Genomic DNA, 20,283 nt, shown 5'->3' on the forward strand with positions numbered 1-20,283 from the left:
TAAATACCCTAGGGAGGAAACGCCTTCATCCGGTGGGAAATGGAGTCAGTTGGTGAATGTCCTAGAATCCCTGCTTATTGCTGGGTGATTCTCAGATGAGTTTCTTGGAGAATCGCCCATAGGATGTGCCTACAGCAGTTCCCCACACATTCGTGCACCCTTTATCACCTTTGCTCTCCTGCCTTTGCTTCCCACGATGACTTCCCAAATAAATTAACTGCAAACGAGTCCTTGGCTCAGAGTCTGCTCTGGGATAACCCAAATTAAGAAAGTAGCTTGTATATGATAGAAGTTTATCAGTCTTTCTTGAACTACTCCAGAGGTGTACAGTGGATGGCTGGTAGTGTAACCCTGCCATCCTCGACGTGTTGCTTCTTTATCCAATTACAGGACGGTCTGAGATGGCTGTTCCATCTCTCACCATCTTCCACCATGTGGAAAAGGGGAAAAAACAGAGTGCACAAGGCCACTCCTTTTAGGGGCACGTCTTAGAATTGTACACAACAGTTGTGTTCATGGATCTTTGGCCAGGACTTAGTCCTATGGCTACATTTGGCTGCAAGGGTGGCTGGGAAATGTCTCTATTGGGCAATCATGTACACAGGTAACCCTCAGGAGTTCTATTATTTAAGAAAGAGGGAGAGAATATTTGTGGCAAACAAATACCTGCACCTTTATAATGTCCTATATTACCTTAAACCAATTGTAGTTAATGTGATTATTGGTAGGGTCAGGTTTAACTCTGCCATCTTGATATTTATTTTCTATTTGTCCCATCTGTTCTTGGCTCTCTCTTCCTCTTTCTCAGGCTTCCTTTAAATTGAATTTTTTCTGTGATTCCTTTTTTTTTTTTCCTTTCTCATTTTCCAACCTACTAGCTATAAATCTTTGTCTTATTATTTTAGTGGTGGCTTAAGGGCCACCAGCAAATATTCATCTTTAACTTCTCTCTATCTTCAAGTAATAGTATGCCACTTCACACATAGCAACAGACCTTACAATACTATACTTCCATTTCTCTGCTTGCAACCTTTGTGCTATTTTTGTCAGACATTTTAATCCTACCTATATATTATCCCCGCAACACATTATTATGAATTTTGTTCAGTCAATTATCTTTTTAAAAAGTTAATAAAAAGAGAAAAGCCATACATTTACCTATGCAATTGGCAGTTCCTGTGCCTTTTATTCCTATCTGTAGATCCGCATTTCTATCTGGTATCATTTTCCTTCCTCTTGAAGGAGTTCCTTTAACATCTCTTATACCACAAATCTGCTGATAATTAATTCTTTCAGCTTTGTATCTCTGAAAAAGTATCTCACTTTCATTTTTGAGAAACATTTTTGCTGGGTATAGAATTCTAGTTTTTTCTTCTGGTACCTTAAAGTTGTTGCTTCACTGTATTCTTACATGAATAGTTTCTTAAAAGGAAATCTGATGTTATTATTATCTTTGTTCCTCTATGCATCACATGTTTTTTTTATTCTAGCTGCTTTCAAAATTTTCTTTTGAAAATCACTGGTTTTGAGCAATTTGTAATGTGCCATGTCACTTTCTTTATGTTTCTTCTGATTAGAAATTGTTGAGCTTTTGATTATAGGTTTATGGTTTTCATCAAATATGGAACTGTTCAGCCATTATTTCTTCAAATATTTGTTCTAAACTCCTTTCCTTCAGGGACTTAAGTTCCATGTATATTAGGTTTCTTGAAGTTTGTCTCATAATTAATACTCTGTTCCTTTTGTAAAGTTTTTACTCTGTGTTTCATTTTGAACAGTTTCTATTTCTGTCTTCAGGTTCATGAATATTTTCTTCTGCAATATGTAGTTTGTCATTATTTCCTCCAGTGTATTTTTTTATCTCGGACATTATAGTTTTCATCTCTAGAAATTTGATTTGGTATTTTTTTTAATCTTTTATGTCTCAATACATTTAATCTTTCCTTTAGCTTTTTAAATTATGTCATATGTTGCAATAAAACTATTTTAATGTCCTTATCTGCTAGTGCTAATATCTGTGCCATTCTGGGTCAATTTTAATTAATTGATTTTTCTCTTCATTATGCATCATATTTTCCTTCTTCTTTGCATGTCTGGCAATTTTTTTACTGATCCCTGAAATTATGAATGTTAACTTGGTTGCTGGATATTTTTGTATTCCTATAAACCTTTTTTAAGATTTTATTTATTTATTTGAGAAAGAGAGAGAAAGAGCACATATGAGAAAGAGAGCACATGAGCAAGGGAAGGGACAGAGGGAGAAGCAGACTCCCCACTGAGCAGGGAGCCCAGGACAGGGCTCAGTCCCAGGACCCTGGGATCACAACCTGAGCCAAAGGCAGATACTTAACTGACTGAGCCACTGAGGTGCCCCCCTATAAACATTCTGAGTTTTATTTAATCCTTTTGGGTCTTGCTTTTAACATGTGTTAGGTGGGACCAATGCTGTGTTTAATCTAGGATGAAAACTACTCCACCCAATATCCTATGAATTATGAGATTTTCCATTGTGCCTGATGACCCTACTTGAGCTCTGGTTACTGTTCTCTAATTTTGTGGTGGGTTCTTCTCTTGGCTTTAGGCAGTTCTTTCACATACTAGTTAATACTCAGTTATCTTGGACAACCATCTGCAGATCTACTGAATATCAGTTAACTTTTGTAAAGGTTGAGCCTCTCAGGGGGAAGATAGGGGTGCTCTAGTTTTAAAATAGAAGAAGACTTTCGCTTAGTAGAGGGAGAGAGTAGGTTGATGTTGGTGGCTGCGATGTAAAAAGTTCCCCTTATTCATGTTTCCATCAACTGTACCTGGAGCTCTAGGTACCAAGCACAGGTACAGGTACAGGAAGCCTCACAAAAGATGGTAAATCACACATGGGAGTCACTGCCCCTTGAAAAAGGTGCCATAGTACCCCTCCCCAAACTCTGAGGATGTATTCTTAGATGACAATGGACACTTTTGTAAGAGTCTACAAAAGTCTAACTAGGAAATAAGGGATGGTTAATGGACCTTTTAACCAGCTTAAATGAAGCTCAGAAACTGTTAGTATAAATAGCATTTTTCAACCCCATCCCCAACACCTTTTTTCATCCATTGATATATATTTTTTTGGTTTTGTTTTTAGATGGGAAAAGAAATAAAGAATTTGAGATTGGAGCAGAGCCCAGATGACAGATGAGAGGAAAGAAGGAAGGATGGGTCTGTCAGCTACTGAGACCCAAGAGTTAGCTTTTTTTGTCCCTCTGGGTTCTGGGAAAAAGTTAAAAAATAGACTCTGAAAGATTTAGGATGCAATCAAAGCTACTTTAGGTCCAAAAAGGGAAATATTCTATCTTTCACTTTATTAAGATAGTGTTTTGTCCCAATAGAAAGGCAATTTTTTTTTAAATAACACTAAGTATTCATAGGGATGTGAGGAAATAGGCTCTCCCACACAGTGTTGGGAAGATGGCAAATGAATGAATCCTTTTGGAAAGACAATTTAGCAGAATGTTACAAAAAATATAAGGTGGACATCATTTGACCCAACAATTCCTCTTTTGAAACTCTGTCTGAAGGCTATCAGACACATACAGAAAAATGTACACAAAATTATTTTCAGCGTGTTAATGCCTTTGGTAGCAAAAAATGAGAAACAACTGCTACAGGTTGAATTTTGTCCCCCAAAAAGTTGTATTAAAACCCTAACCCCCAGTACCTCAGAATGTGACCTTATTTAGTAAAAAGTTTCTTACAGATTAAAGATGAGGTCATACCCAAGTAGAATGGGTCCCAATCCAATATGAGTAGTGTCCTTACAAGAGAGAGAACAGTTTGCAAACATGGGTGCCCATGGAAAGAAGACATTATGAAGATACACAGGGAGAAGATGGCCATGTGCCTGGCGTGCTGCATCTAACAGCCAAAGAACACCAAGTATCACCAGCAAACACTAGAAGCTAGAAAAAGAAAGAAAGTATTCTCTCCTAGAGCTGTCAGAAAGAGTATGGCTGGGTGGACATCTTGACTTCAGACTTACAGGTTCCAAACAATGAGACAAGAAGTTTCTTCATAGGTTTAGTATGCATACACACACATACACATGTGTATACACACATACACATCGCTGTAAGTGGATTAGAAGGATACAAACCAAACTCATGTTTTTGTGTTATATCTTTTATATTCCCTCAATCTTTAATAATAGTAAGGTAGTGGGGCACCTGGCTGGCTCAGTTGGTGGAACATGTGACTCTTGATCTCAGGGTTGTGGGTTTGAGCCCCATATTGGGTGTAGAGATTACTTAAAAATAAAGTATTTAAATAATAGTAATAATAATAATAATAATGTAGTTGTATACACTTTGTATAATTTTCAAAACATTTTTAAAAGTAAAGTTTAAGCACTTTCTTGAAAATCACCCTTTAATAAGTTTACGCTTTTGACTAGACATTGTAACACTAAAGCAAAAAGGAACTTTTTAAATACCATCTTCACACAGGAATACAGGTTAATAATTTTGAAGCTGCTATACACGTATATTAGGATTGAACAAATAAGTAAACGTTTGACTGATGGTGAGAGCAGGCTTCTCATTGCTGGAAAAGAGGAATATAGAGATGTAAGAGGAGAAGGCAAGAAGGAACCATATGGTGCTAGATTAGATTTGAAGACATAAGTATGAACTAGTTTAAGTTAATATAGATAGAGATGGACAGAGAAAGAAATAATTATATAGATGTGTATATACATGGGTTAGTACACATTCATATATTTTCTAGTTCTGTCCACTGAAAGGACTTAGAAGCAATGACACCCCAGTGGCAACAAATATTCAGTATCTGGAACTTGGTTTCTAATACCATTCTCCAATAAAAGAAATCAGGGATCCTTGGTAGAACGAACAGTTCTAGGACCCGGTTAGGGAAAATACAAGATGATACTGGAGCATCTTGTAGTGCCAGAAAGTAAGGACACATCCAAAACCTAAATAATGGGACACAGGAGTCAACCAAAAAAAAAAAAAACAAAAAAGTCCCAATAGCTAAAACAAGAACAATTTAAGTGGAAAATAAATAGCATAGTAGTGAATTATACGCAAAATATAAAATTAATATCTAAGAGTCTATACTGATACAAATAAATGATTGAATAAATAAGCTAAAGGGAAAGAGACAAATCTCCCATACAAAAGAATTCCAAAACAGTGTATGTGGATATTTTCCTCCTAAAGAGAGGGAGGGGGGCAGAAGGTATATTGGAACAAATTATAGAAGAGAACTTCCTTAACCTGGGGAAGGAAACAGGCATTTAAGTCCAAGAGGCACAGAGAATACCCCTCAAAATCGATAGAAATAGATCAACACCTCAACATATAATAGTGAAGTTTGCAAATCTCAGAGACAAAGAGAAAATCCTGAAAGAAGCTAGGGACAAGAGGTCCTTAACCTACAAGGGTAGAAACATTAGACTGGCAGAAGACCTATTCACAGACCCGGAAGGTCAGAAAGGACTGGCATCATATATTCAGAAAATTAGAAAAACATGCAGCCAAGAATACTTTATCCAGCAAGGCTGTCATTCAAAATGGAAGGAGAGATAAAAAGCTTCCAGGACAAACAGAAACTAAAAGAATTTGTGATCACTAAACCAGCCCTGAAAGAAATATTAAAGGGGATCCTTTAAGCAAAGAGAGAGCCTAAACGTAACACACCAGAAAGGAACAGAAACAATACACAGAAACAGTGACTTTACAGGTAATACAATGGCACTAAATTCATATCTTTCAATAGTTACTCTGAATGTGAGTGGGCTAAATGTCCCAATAAAAAGACACAGGATATCAAATTGGATAATAAAGCAAGACCCATCAATCTGCTGACTGCAAAGGACTCATTTTAGACCCAAAGACACCTCGAGATCAAAAGTGAGAGGGTGGAAAACCATTTATCATGCTAATGGACATCAAAAGAAAGCTGGAGTGGCAATCCTTATATCAGACAAATTAGATTTTAAACTAAAGACTGTAATAAGAGATGAGGAAAGACACCATATCATAATTAAAGGGTCTATCCAACAAGAAGATCTAACAATTGTAAATATTTATGTTCCTAACATGGGAGCAGCCAATTATATAAACCAGTTAATAACAAAATTAAAGAAACACATTGATAACAATACAATAATAGTAGGGGACTTTAACACCGCACTCACTGCAATGGACAGATCATCTAAACAGAAGATCAACAAGGAAAAAAGGGCTTTGAGTGACACACTGGACCAGATGGACTTCACAGATATATTCAAAGCATTCCATCCTAAAGCAACAGAATACACATTCCTCTCGAGGGCACATAGGACATTCTCCAGAATAGATCACATACTGCATCACACATCAGGTCTCAATGGTACCAAAAGATTGGGATCATTCCCTGCACATTTTCAGACCACAATGCTTTGAAACTTGAACTCAATCACAGGAGGAAATTTGGAAAGAAATCAAATACATGAAGGTTAAAGAGCATCCTACTAAAGAATGAATGGGTCAACCAGGAAATTAAAGCAGAATTTTAAAAATTCATGGAAACAAATGACAATACAACTGTTCAAAACCTTCGGGATGTAGCAAAGGCAGTCCTATGAGGGAAGTATATAACACTACAAGCCTTTCTCAAGAAACAAGAAAGGTCTCAAATATACAACCAAACCCCACACCTAAAGGAGCTGGAAAAAGAACAGCAAATAAAGCCTAAACCCAGCAGGAGAAGAGAATTAATATAGATTAGAGCAGAAATCAATGAAATAGAAACCAAAAGAACAGTAGAACAGATCAATAAAACTAGGAGCTTGTTCTTTGAAAGAATTAATAAGATCAATAAACCCCTGGCCAGACTTATCAAAAGAAAAGAGAAAGGACGCAGATAAACAAAATCATGAATGAAAGAGGAAAGATCACAACCAACAATGAAGAAATACAATTATAACAACATATTGTGAGCAACTATATGCCAACAAATTAGGTAATCTGGAAGAAACTGATGCATTCCTAGAGATGTGTAAATTAGCAAAACTAAAATAGGAAGAAATAGAAAACCTGAACACACCCATAACCAGCAAGGAACTTGAAGCAGTCATCAAAAGTCTTCCAACAAACAAGAGCCCAGGACCAGATGGCTTCCCAGGGAATATCTACCAAACATTTAAAGAAGAATTAATACCTATTCTGAAGCTTTCAAAAAATAGAAATGGAAGGGAAACTTCCAAACTTTTTCTATGAGGCTAGCATTATCTTGATCCCAAAACCAAACAAAGACCCCACCAAAAAGGAGAACTACAAACCAATATCCCTAATGAACATGGATGTCAAAATTCTCACCAAGATACTAGCCAATAAGATCAAATAGTATATTAAAAGGATTATTCACCACAACCAAGTGGGATTTATTCCTGTACTGCAATCGCCACAAATCAATCAATGTGATGCACTACATTAATAAAAGAAAGGACAAGAACCATATGATCCTCTCAATAGATGCAGAAAAAGCATTTGACAAAGTACAGCATCCTTTCTTGATCAAAACTCTTCTCAGTGTAGGGATAGAGGGAACATACCTTAATATCATAGCCACATATGAAAAGCCCACAGTGAATATCATTCTCAATGAGGAAAAACTGAGAGCTTTCCCCCTAAGGTCAGGAACACAGCAGGGATGTCCACTCTCACCACTGTTGTTCAACATAGTACTAGAAGTCCTAGCCTCAGCAATCAGACAACAAAAAGAAATAAAAGGCATTCAAATTGGAAAAGAAGAAATCAAACTCTCACTCTTCACAGATGACATTATACTTTATGTGGAAAGCCCAAAAGACCACCCCAAAATTGCCAGAACTAATAGGAATTCATCAAAGTGGCAGGATATAAAATCAATGCACAAAAGTCAGTTGCATTTATATACACTAACAATGAGACAGAAGAAAGAAAATTAAGGAATTGATTCCATTTATAATTGCACCAAAAACCATAAGATATCTAGGAATAAACCTAACCAAAGAGGCAACGGATCTGTACTCAGAAAACTATAGAATATTCATGAAAGAAATGGAGGCAGACACAATGGAAAAATGTTCCATGCTCATGGATTGGAAGAACAAATATTGTTAAAATGTCTATACTACCTAGAGCAATCTATACTTTCAAAGCAATCCCTATCAAAATACCATCAACTTTTTTCACAGAACTGGAACAAATAATCCAACAATTTAGATGAAACAAAAGAAACCCCGAATAGCCAAAGGAATGTTGAAAAAGAAAACCAAAGCTGGTGGCATCACAATTCCAGACTTCAAGCTCTATTACAAAACTGTAATTATCAAGACAGTATGGTACTGGCACAAAAACAGACACATAGATTATTGGAACAGAATAGAGAACCCAGAAATGGATCCTCCACTCTATGGTCAACTAATCTTCAACAAAGCAGGAAAGAATATCCAATGGAAAAAAAAAACAAGTCTCTTCAACAAATGGTGTTGGGAAAATTGGACAGCCACATGCAGAAGAATGAAACTGGACCATTTCCTTACACCATACACAAAAATAAACTCAAAATGGATGAAAGACCTAAATGTGAGACAGGAATACAACAAAATCCTAGAGGAGAACACAGGCAGCAAGTTCTGTGACCTCGACCACAGCAATTTCTTGCTAGACACATCTCCAAAGGTAAGGGAAACAAAGGCAAAAATGAACTATTGGGACTTCAAGATAAAAAGCTTTTGCACAACAAAGGAAACAGTTGACAAAACCAAAAGACAACCAACAGAATGGGAGAAGATTTTTGCAAATGACATATCAGACAAAGGGCTAGTATCCAAAATCTATAAAGAACTTAACAAACTCAACCCCCAAAGAACAAATAATCCAATCAAGAAACAGGCAGAAGACATGAACAGACATTTCTCTCCAAAGAAGACATACAAATGGCCAACAGACACATGAAAAAAACTCTCAATATCACTTGGCATCAGGGAAACACAAGTCAAAACCACTGGGAGATTTCAACTCACACCAGTCAGAATGGCTAAAATTAACAAGTCAGGAAACGAAAGATGTTGGTGAGGATGAGGAGAAAGGGGAACCCTCTCACACTGTTGGTGGGAATGTAAACTGGTGCAGCCACTCTGGAAAACCATATGGAGATTCCTCAGAAAGTTGAAAATAGAGCTACCCTATGACCCAGCAATTGCACTACTAGGTATTTACCCCAAAGATACAAATGTAGTGATCCGAAGGGGCACCTGTACCCCTATGTTTATAGCAGCAATGTCCACAATAGCCAAACTATGGAAAGAGCCCAGATGTCCATTGACAGATGAAGGGATAAAGAAGATGTGGTATATATATACAAGGGAATATTACTCAGCATCAAAAAAAAAAAAAATGAAATCTTGCCATTTACAATGGCATGGATGGAACTAGAAGGTATCATGCTAAGTGATATAAGTCAATCACAGAAAGACAATTATATGATTTCACTCATACGTGGAATTTAAGAAACAAAACAGAGGATCATAGGGGAAGAGAGGGAAAAATAAAACAAGACAAAATCAGAGAGGGAGATAAACCATAAGAGACTCTTAACTATAGGAAACAAACTGAGGGTTGCTGGAGGGGAGGGGATGGGGGGATGGGTTAACTATGGGTGGTGGACATTAAGGAGGGCATGTGATTTAGTGAGCACTGGGTATTAGATAAGACTGATGAATCACTGAACTCTACCTCTGAAACTAATAATACATTATATGTTAATTAATTGAAATTAAATTTTTAAAAAAACTAATTAAAACAAAAAAAAGTGTATTTACAGTGAAGAAACCTGACAAACATTATCTTGGCCGGGTGATCGAGGTTAACATCATCAGTGATAAGACAAGTTGATAACAAGTACACTTAATATCATGTGATGAGAACTACAATTCATCTCTGTGATCATCCTCCCAAACACCCACAACCCTAGTCTAACCATGAGAAAAACAGATAATTCTAAATTGAGGGGCATTCTACAAAAGAGCTCACCTGCATTCCTTAAAAACAAGAAAAGTCTGAAAAAATGTCACAGACCAAAGATGCTAAGGAAGCATGACAACTAAGTGTAAGTTGGTATCCTGAATAGAGTCCTGGAACAGAAAAAGAACATTAGAGAAAATTTAGTGAAATCTGAATAAACTGTGGAGGTTAGCATTGCTTGTGACAAATGAGACATACTAAGGTAAGATGTTAAGAATAAGTGAAACTGGGTGAGGGGTATAGAGGAACTCTCTGTACTATCTTCACAATTTTTTATTTTAAATTTAAATTTTATTTACTTTTTTTTAACACATTCGTGTGGTTCCAGTTTTTTAATTGTGGTGAATAACACATAACGTAAAATTTATTATCTTAATCACTTATAAATATAAAGTTCGGTAGTGCTAAGGTGGTATTCACACTATTGTGCAACCAAAAGTCAGAACTTTTTCATTTTGCAAAACTAAAACTCTATACCCATTAAATAACAACTCCTCATTTCCACTTCCCTCCTATCTCTGGTGACTACCATTCAACTTTCCATCTCTATGGATTTGACTACTCTAAATACCTCATGTAAGTGAAATCTTACAATATTTGTCTTTTTGTGACTGGCTTTTCCACTTAGCACAATGTCCTCAAAGTTCATCCATGTTGTTGTGTGTGTCAGTGTCTTAAGTCAGCTTGAGCTGCTATAGCAAAATACCATACACTGGGTAGCTTAAACAATGGACATTTAATTCTCACAATTCTGGAGGATGGGAAAATCAGGGTGCCAGCATGGTCAGGTTCTGGTGAAGCCTTTTTTCTGCTTGCAGACGTCTTGTTATGTCCACATATGGTGGAAAGAGAAACTCTAGCCTCTTCATCTTCCCTTAAGGACACTAATTCCATCATGGGGTCTCCACCCACATAACCTCATTTAAAGCTAATTACCTCCCAAAGGCCCTCCTACTACTATTACATTGGTGATTGAGATTTCAACATATGAATTCATGGGGAATACAAACAGTAAGTCCAAAGTGAGAATTTGCTTTTTAAAAGGCTAAACTGTATATATATTTATCCATTCATACGCACATGTTTATCCATTCATTCATCAATATACACTTGGGTTGTTCTACCTCTTGGCTATTATAAATGGTGCTGCTATGAACATGGATGTGCAAAGATCTCTTTGAGAACCTGCTTTCAATTATTTTGGATATATACCCAAAATGGAATTGCTGGATCATGTGGTAATTCTACCACTAACTTAGGTCTCAGGTGTAGGTCTTTGATCCACTTGAGTTAATTTTTGTACATGGCGTTAGATAAGGTCCATCTTAATTTTCTGCATGTCGATATCCAGTTTTCCAAACAGCATTTGTTGAAGAGACTATCCTTTCCCCATTGAATGGTCTTGGCATTCTTATAGAAAATAATTCGATCATATATGTGAGAGTTTATTTTTGACTGTCTAGGCTGTTTCATTGACCTATATATCTGTCTTTAGGCCAATACCACACTGTCTTGATTATTATAATTTCATAATAAGTTTTCAAATTAGGAAGTGTAAGACTTTTAACTTTGTTCTTCTTTTTCAAGAATTTCAGCTATTCAGAGTCCCTTGAGATGCCATACAAATTTTAGCACTTTTTAAAAATAAATCTTAAATAATTTTAAAATTATGTTTATCAAAAAATGTCAGGAGGGCGCCTGGGTGGCTCAGTTGGTTAAGCAACTGCCTTCGGCTCAGGTCATGGTCCTGGAGTCCTGGGATCAAGTCCCACATCGGGCTCCCTGCTCAGCAGGGAGTCTGCTTCTCCCTCTCCCGCTCCCCCCTCTTGTGCTCTCTCTCTCAAATAAATAAATAAAATCTTTAAAAAAAAAAAAATGTCAGGATATTTTTCTCTATCAACAAATATAGATACTCCTTTGTATTTTAATTACTATAAAACACAATATTGTACATATATGCTACAATTTATTGAAGCAATTTCTTATTGATGGAAATTTGGGGTTTTGCCAATGTTTTGCTCTCCAAATGGTTTCAGTGAGCATCTTTGTGCATATATCTTTTCTAACAGGGGCTATTATTTTTATTTTTTTTAAGTTTTATTTAAGTTCCAGTTAGTTAACATACAGTGTAATATTAGTTTCAGGTGTATAATATAGGGATTCATCACTTCCATACAATACCCAGTGCTCATCACAGCAAATGCCCTTTTTAATCATCTTTAACCATCACCTATTTAACACATCCTCCCACCCACCTCCCCTCTAGTTACCATCAGCTTTTTTTCTAGAGTTAAGAGTCTGCTTCTTGGTTTGTCTCTCTCTCTTTTTTTCCTTTGCTCATTTGTTTTGTTTCTTAAATTCCACATATAAGTAAAATCATATGGTATTTGTCTTTCCCTGACTGACTTATTTCACTTAGCATAATACTCTCTAACTCCATCCATGTCATTGCAAATGGCAAGATTTTATTCTTTTTTAGGACTGAGAATATTCCAGTGTATGTGTGTGTACTACATCTTGTTCATCAGTCAATAGACACTTGGGCTGTTTCCATAATTTGGCTATTGTAGATAATGCTGCTCTAAACATCAGGGTGCATGTATCCCTTTAAATTAGTATTTTTTTATTCTTTGGGTAAATACCTAGCAGTGGAATTGCTGGGTTGTAGGGTAGCTCTATTTTTAATTTTTTGAGGAATCTCCATACTGTTTTCCAGAGTGGCTGTACCAGTCTGCATTCTCACCAACAGTGCACAAGGGTTCCCCTTTCTCTGCATCTTCACCAACACCTGTTGTTTCATGTGTTGTTAATTTTAGCCATTCTGACAGGTATGAGGTAATATCTCATTGCAGTTTTGATTTGCATTTCCCTGATGATGAGTGAGGTTGAGCATCTTTTTATGTGTCTGTTGGCCGTATGTCTCTTTGGAAAAATGCCTATTCACATCTTCTGCCCATTTTTTAATTGGATTATTCATTTGGGGAGAGTTGACTTTTTAAGTTCTTTATATATTTCAGATATTAATCCTTTATCAGATATGTCATTTGCAAATATATTCTTCCATTCCATAGGTTGCCTTTTAGTTTTGTTGATTGTCTCCTTCACTGTGCAGAAGCTTTTTATTTCCTTGTAGTCGCAATAGTTTATTTTTGTTTTTGTTTCCCTTGCCTCAGGAGACATATCTAGAAAGAAGTTACTACAGCTGATGTCAAAGAAGTTACTTCCTGTGTTGTCTCCTAGGATTTTTATGGTTTCAAGTCTCACATTTAGGTCTTTGACCCATTTTGAATTTGTTTTTGTGTTTGGTGTAAGAAAGTGGTCCAGCAACTATATGGTCTATGGTCAGTTAATCTTCAACAAAGCAGGAAAGAATATCCAATGGGAAAAAGAATGATTCTTTAACAAATGGTGTTGGAAAAAATGGACAGCAACATGCAAAAGAATGAAGGGCTATTATTTTTTAGAAGTCAGCACTTGGAGTGGGATTGCTAAATCAAAGGATATGCTCATTTTAAAAGTTAACTGAGGGGTGACTGGGTGACTCAGTTGGTTGAGTGTCTGACTCCTGATTTCCATTCAGGTCATGATCTCAGGATTGTGAGATTGAGTCCCACATCAGGCTCTGTGCTGGGTGTGGAGTCTGCTTAAGATTCTCTCTCCCTCTCCCTCTGCCCCTCCATACCCCTCTCTCCCTCTCTAAATAAATAAATAAATGTATGTTACTTTATACCAAATTGTACTATGGATTAATATTATCAACTTATATGCTATCAACACAGCATGTGAAGGTTTTCCCTTCTCTCCTTAGTGTGTAGTTTATCTTTTTCATCCTTGCTAATTTGATGAATTAAAATTTGGAATTTCCTTTTTGCTCTAACTGCTAAACCTTCAAACTAAGTGTTACGTATTCATTATTATGTAAACTTAAAAAAACTTTAACTTTTCCCATTGTCTTCAGTAGAAATGTTTCTTGGTTACAAATCGAAGAAACTGACTCTGACTAACTTTAGCAGAAGATAATGTACTGGAAGCAAATCGGGAGAGTCATAGAATTGACAGAGGCTGAAGAATCAGCATTTTAAAATAATAAGTGGGTGGTTTCTAAGGGTAAGGCCAAAAGCACGGCAGCAATGGTCTCTAAGCAAGAAAGATTTGATCAGCTCATTACCACAGATGCCACGAATAACTTTCAGCTATCCTTTCTGTCTTTCACTCAAAATTCCAAAGTCCTGAGAGAAAGAAGTGTCTGTGTGGCCAGGTCTAAATCATATGCCCTGACCCCCTCAGTTTCCACAGAGGTAAGTGAGTTCAATCCCTCATGAAGTACACAAACAATGGAGATTCTCCTACCAGGAAATGAGAGTACTAGTAAAGACAGACTGGGATGTTGAACTGCCCCTGCATTGGCAAGTGTACACTAAATGGGGAAAAAATGCTTATCACCTAACAACTTTTTCTATATCTATAATTGAAGATTGGATATAAAGAATACTAAGTGGATTTTCCTTCAGATTGATGTTCTGGTATCCTTAACCTGTGTAGGTAAATTTTTTTATTAAATATTTCAGACATTCAATATCTTCAGCAAAAGCTAGTATGCAAATAGACACGAATTTATATTTCTAATATATTAATTTTTATTGGGTATTGAAAATTTAAATTCTCCTAGTGATTCCAAGGACCTCAGAAAGATTACAAAATCCATCCTAATAATACTCCTGAGGTAAGAAACTACTTTCGTTAAATGAATTCTGCAAGCATAGGTTTGAGACTCAGCTAACAAAACAAAACAAAAAATCGTTATGACATTAAAAAGTTATCTGGTCAAAAGAGACCAATCCCTAAATCCATTTGTGTTCGTTTTTTTTTTTAATGTGGCTTAATTTTGTAGGTGTTTTTAGCCTTTTTCAGACATTATAAACAAGTAGTTGGTCTGAATTATTTACTTATCAGTCAATGATTTAAACTTCATGAAAATCATTTCAAAAATGGTACAGAACCAGAATGGAGTCTAAGACTCCATTCTACACCTTATTCTAAAGTAATCACTCTGATCCTTGTCAAAACTTGCTCAAAACTTGGCCCAGCGTGGAGCCTCCTTAAAAAAAAAAAATTTTTTTAATTTTTTTAAGTCAAAAAAAAATGTGCTTAGCCAGGATGGAAATTACATCTGAGGTAAAGGATGACATCATAAGGGGAAAAAATTATAGGATATTATAGAATGAGGATGTTATAGATCTAATTAAAATAATGTCAAATATCACTAAAATTATTTTTAAAATCTGAATATTTTGGCAAATGGAGGGGTGAGAAATCCTGCTATTTTCAGGAAGGTAGAAAGTAGACAACTGCTCTCCCACTCATCGCCATTTTTCTGAGATTGTAAATGGTAACCACTTTAATACATTACATTTAGTTCCAAATAACTTTTGTTTAGAGCTATTTCCTGAAACAAAATCCACTCTCGAAGAACAAAAATTCACGACCAAGGATATTGGGTCTATAATTCAGCTTCCCACTGAAGTTCTACCTCAGTGTAAGAATGTAATGGTCATGCACACAGAAGTATTCTGGCCCATGTGGATTCTATTTTTACTTTATATGGGAAAATTTGTCGCAGTACACACATCAGTCATGAATAACATTAGTGCATCCTTGAGAGATTTTATCCATCAAGACAGAATAACTTATTCTGAGATAAATGCCCCTCCCCTTCCAAATCTCAGTGACTTACACACAGGCATCTACAGATCTTGTTCATATGATCCTCCCTCTGGAATCCCAGTCTTACAGAATATCTCCTAACAGGAATATCATAGGTCGTTGTTGTAGCACTAGAGAAACAGAACATGAAAATTTTCTACCCAGAAATGATATCAGCAAGGCAAGTCATCTAACCTCACCTGAGTTCAAGAAGGTGGCAAACATTATTCTTATTCAAGGAGGAATAACAATTATTGGGAAACAATCGACTTCAGTTATGTCCTTACTCTTTGTTGACAAAATTACATGTTTGAGCCTGAACGTTTTTTTTAAGATTTTATTTATTTATTTGACAGAGAGAGAGAGAGAGACAGCGAGAGAGGGAACACAAGCAGGGGGAGTGGGAGAGGGAGAAGCAGGCTTCCCGCAGAGCAGGGAGCCCGATGCAGGGCTCGATCCCAGGACCCGGGAATCATGACCTGAGCCGAAGGCAGATGCTTAACGACTGAGCCACCCAGGCGCCCCTGAGCCTGAAATATTAAGGACAAGACCCACCAAAATATTTGCCACTTTGGGGGACATCTTGGATACTCTGGTAGTCACACTTTGTTCTCTTTCAAACTTCAACTAAACATCTTCCTAATGTCTACTAATTACTAATGATCTATTAACACCTATTATGAAATACATGGTATTAATACACAGTCAAATGTTGTAGGTCCCCTAAAGCCATCACTAGACTAGCTACACAACTTTTTATCTTCAGAGAAGCAGGGGTGTCCATTTCAAGATGGAGAGTATAGACTACTCTTTCTGCTACTCTCCGTATCCTACAGTAAACCTAAATTAAATAACTTAGATTGTATCGAGGATCAACCAAACATGTAGTGGATCACATCCCACCTTCCTCTCCTATCCATCAAATTTGCCTACCTGCTATTAGTGTCAGAAATTTTTAGGCAGTTTCAAGTTCTGAAAATGTACCTGCCTATACCTGCCTTTAGGCAGTTTCAAGTTCTGAAAATGTACCTGCCATACCTACTATGGCAAAATTCTAAGAATTTTTCTATCTTAACTCACGATAGTCTTCATCATAAACATACTTGGCTATAAATATGATGTTTGATGTTTGTGTATCAATGAACACATTTTGTAGGTGCCCAATGATTAAAGCTAAAATAAAGCCCAGCATAAACTACAAAATGCTAGCTGATGTCATATAAGAGGTATACACATGTCATACAAACAATAAGTTTAAGGAACCACCTAGAAGCCATCTATTAACTATAAAAAAAGAGAGAGAGTTTATTTTGGTTTTTATTTTCAATTTCACACTTAAAAATGACAAGAGAATACCTTCAGAAATATTGGCACTAAATTTGATTAAAATGGTAAAAATACATTATTAAGCTAATTTATTTGATGGATAAAAGAAATGATGAACAAATTCACAAAAGAAAAATTAATAAAAAATATTAAATGATGTTTTATTTTATCAGTAATCAATGAAATATGAGTTAAATTTTGTTTCATTCTTGATGGAGAGTTTTTAAATTTTTGAACAGTTAATTCAAAATAGGTGAATATGTGCCCATTGTATACAACTAAAAAGTATAATTTCAATGTGGATCTCCTCAATATACTCTATGTTGTATTCTTGCCAGAAATTATTAAACTGAATCTAATCATGAGAAAATAGTGAGAAAAATCCCAATTATGGGACATTCTACAGGACAATTGCATTGGCTTGGACTCTTCAAAAATATAAAGATTCTGATAAAACAAAAACAATGGGAGCAGGAATATTCTAGATTAAAGGAGATTATTAAGACTATTTAATCTCCTTTAATCTAAAAATAACTATATGCAATGTATAATCCTTGATGGGACTCTGGATTGAACATGAAGGAGAGAAGAGGAAGGAGAGGGGAAGAAGGGAGGGAGGAGAGCTATATAGCTATATTAAGGGCATTTGGGGGAGAATTGAGGAAATTTGAACATGGATTATATTTCAGAAACTATGATTATATTCATTTTAAATTCTTGGGAAAATAGTATTGAGATTTTGTAGGAGTGCCCTTGCTTTTGGGAGACACATACCAAGATACTTAAGAATAAAATATCATGATTTCTGCAACTTACTTTCAAAGCATTTAGCAAAAACAGTAACAAGTGATTCTTTTTTTTTTAATAACAAGTGATTCTTGTTACAAGGCATGATTATAGCCTAAATGTCCACACTGAAATCTCTATATAACAAGGTTGCATATATTAAAATATCCTTATGCTTTGCATCATTTTTCCCTCAAAAAACATGGGGAGCTCTAGGGGACATTTTCTAAAATGTTGTTTTTTTCAAAACAAAATAATTTTTAATGTGATTTCTTTGAGATATAAGAAAAGCCAAAGAATCACCAAACCTAATGGAAAAACCAGTAAGTTTCTGAAGTAGTAGACCAATTGCTCATTGATAAACTCCTTCAGATTCAAGGATTCCATGCTAACAAACCCACTGGCAAGTACGAGATAAAGAAACATGATTTCTTCAAATGTTGGTTTCTGTAGTCAAAACAAGAACTAAGTAGGAAAGACAGATACGAAAGGTTAAAACCAGGTATGTACTGTGCAGTTTAAGAAGGCCAAAATAATAGATTTCAAGACACTTTCAGATATTCTAGAATAGGCCAGGCACTAAGCATTTATCAGCTAACACCTTACTAGCAAAATGTAAGAAACATTCGAGAAGAGTATCCATGAGAAAGGAAAAATAAAGTACTAAGGCATAAAAAGTCACAAAGGCAAACTTTTCCTACCACCCTTTGTTTCTAGGATCAGCCCTAGAACCCACATAAAACTCCCTCTAGATTCTGTTTCATTGTACACTGAACAATGATCTCATGTCATCTTTGGCATATGTGCATAGGTTACTGATTTGTTCTATCTCCCTGTTGCCAAACAATAGGAAGAGTAGAGAGAGTTGAGTTGCAATGTCTTAGGTCTACAAATGGGACCATTTGGAAAGGCAGTTTTCCTGTGGAACCTGTCTTCTCTGACTGAAACCTATTCAATAAGACTGTTCATTCCTGACCTCTTGCCCCCCTGACACTGATCTGTCCTAAAGAGGATGCCAATATATTGTCTGTCAAATTTATATTAGAAAGCCATAGCATAAGGTCCCTATTTCTATATTGCACACAATGCTTTATGTCAAAGTTTGATAAACATGAAATCACATTTTCAAAGGTTAAGAAACAAGTGTCAGTCAGTCAAAAATAGTTGACCACTGTGAGTGTCTCACTGGTTGACCTTGAACTCTTCCATGACTCTGAGGTCAGTGATATGTCATTAGAGGAGAAATTTCTTATAGATTTATAAGCTCACTTCTTTGACTATGATCTTGCCATTAGAAACAATTTTAAGTTGTCCATCTTCAAACACCTACCTAGTGAAAGAAAACATAAAAGCTATAAAGGGATCAATCTTCTTTTCAATTGTGCAGAGAACTAACAATTTTCATGCAATGAAATTGATGTTAATAGGAGTTATACATGCATATCTACAAGGCAAAGAACCCAAAGATTTCAATAGAATCTAAAACTCAATAAAAGCGAGAAGGTAGAAGAAAAACAAAGAAATGTTCAGTATTTACCACAGACTTCATTTCTACCTCTATTTTATTTATATAGAAGAAAGTTAGCAGGTAGAATTATGCAAGCATCTTCAAAGGTCTGATAGAACTGTGAAGTTCATCTTTTATTATATTATGGCTTTGGTATACCATTTAAATATTGCTCTTAGAGTTATAATATGCCACACAAATATATTAATTAATGCTACCCAAAGATTGTCAGGGTCAGTTTTTAATATCAAATACTAAGGGATTAAATACAACCCAAGAAAGGGTTACTCTGTTTAGATGATAGAAAGTGTCATGTACAATTAATTAACTTCAAATGCAGTTCTTTCCTAGAAATAGTGTTTTGTTGGCTAGTTTTTGTTTATTTATTTGCTTGGTTTTGCCTACCTGGAAAAGACAGAGAGAATAAATAAAATTGCATTTCTCTTTCTTCATTTTCTTCAATGTCAAAGTTATGAGCAATCAGAGAGATTTTAAACCAATGGCACAGATCTATTGCAAACACTCACAGATGATTATAGAGAACATCCTTTTGCTTTCTTCATTTCTTGAACATTAAAAGTTAGCTTATCATCCTCTCAGGAATGTGCAATAGATGCAAAATATATCTTATAATTTCTCAATTCTGATTTAAAAGAAAATGTTAGCCACTTAAGTATTCTGCAGAAGTACAGGGGCATAAATATAGGCTTCTGTTCCTAAATATTTCTTAAGCTATGGGTTTCAAATGTTTTCAGCCATGGGATATTCTGTACTGTGTCTTTCATATCAGATGAAGTGTGACTGAAAATAATGCGAGGCAGCTTTATTATTTAGCAAACACAGTTCTTTCACTCATTTGAGTTTCCAACTCAGATAATCAACTTCATTACACTTTAGTGTCTATGTACATTTCCT

The 20,283-nt window shown here is 35.7% G+C and overlaps 1 long non-coding RNA gene across 4 annotated transcripts in view; it reads right to left on the reverse strand.

Annotated features, from left to right (window-relative positions):
• Nucleotides 1–20,283, reverse strand: part of LOC118535517 (uncharacterized) — a 183,088-nt gene that overhangs the window by 67,023 nt on the left and 95,782 nt on the right. The gene's annotated exons all lie outside the window — the stretch shown is intronic.

The sequence above is a fragment of the Halichoerus grypus genome, chromosome 3, assembly GCF_964656455.1.
Source record: "Halichoerus grypus chromosome 3, mHalGry1.hap1.1, whole genome shotgun sequence".
Lineage (NCBI taxonomy): Eukaryota > Metazoa > Chordata > Mammalia > Carnivora > Phocidae > Halichoerus > Halichoerus grypus.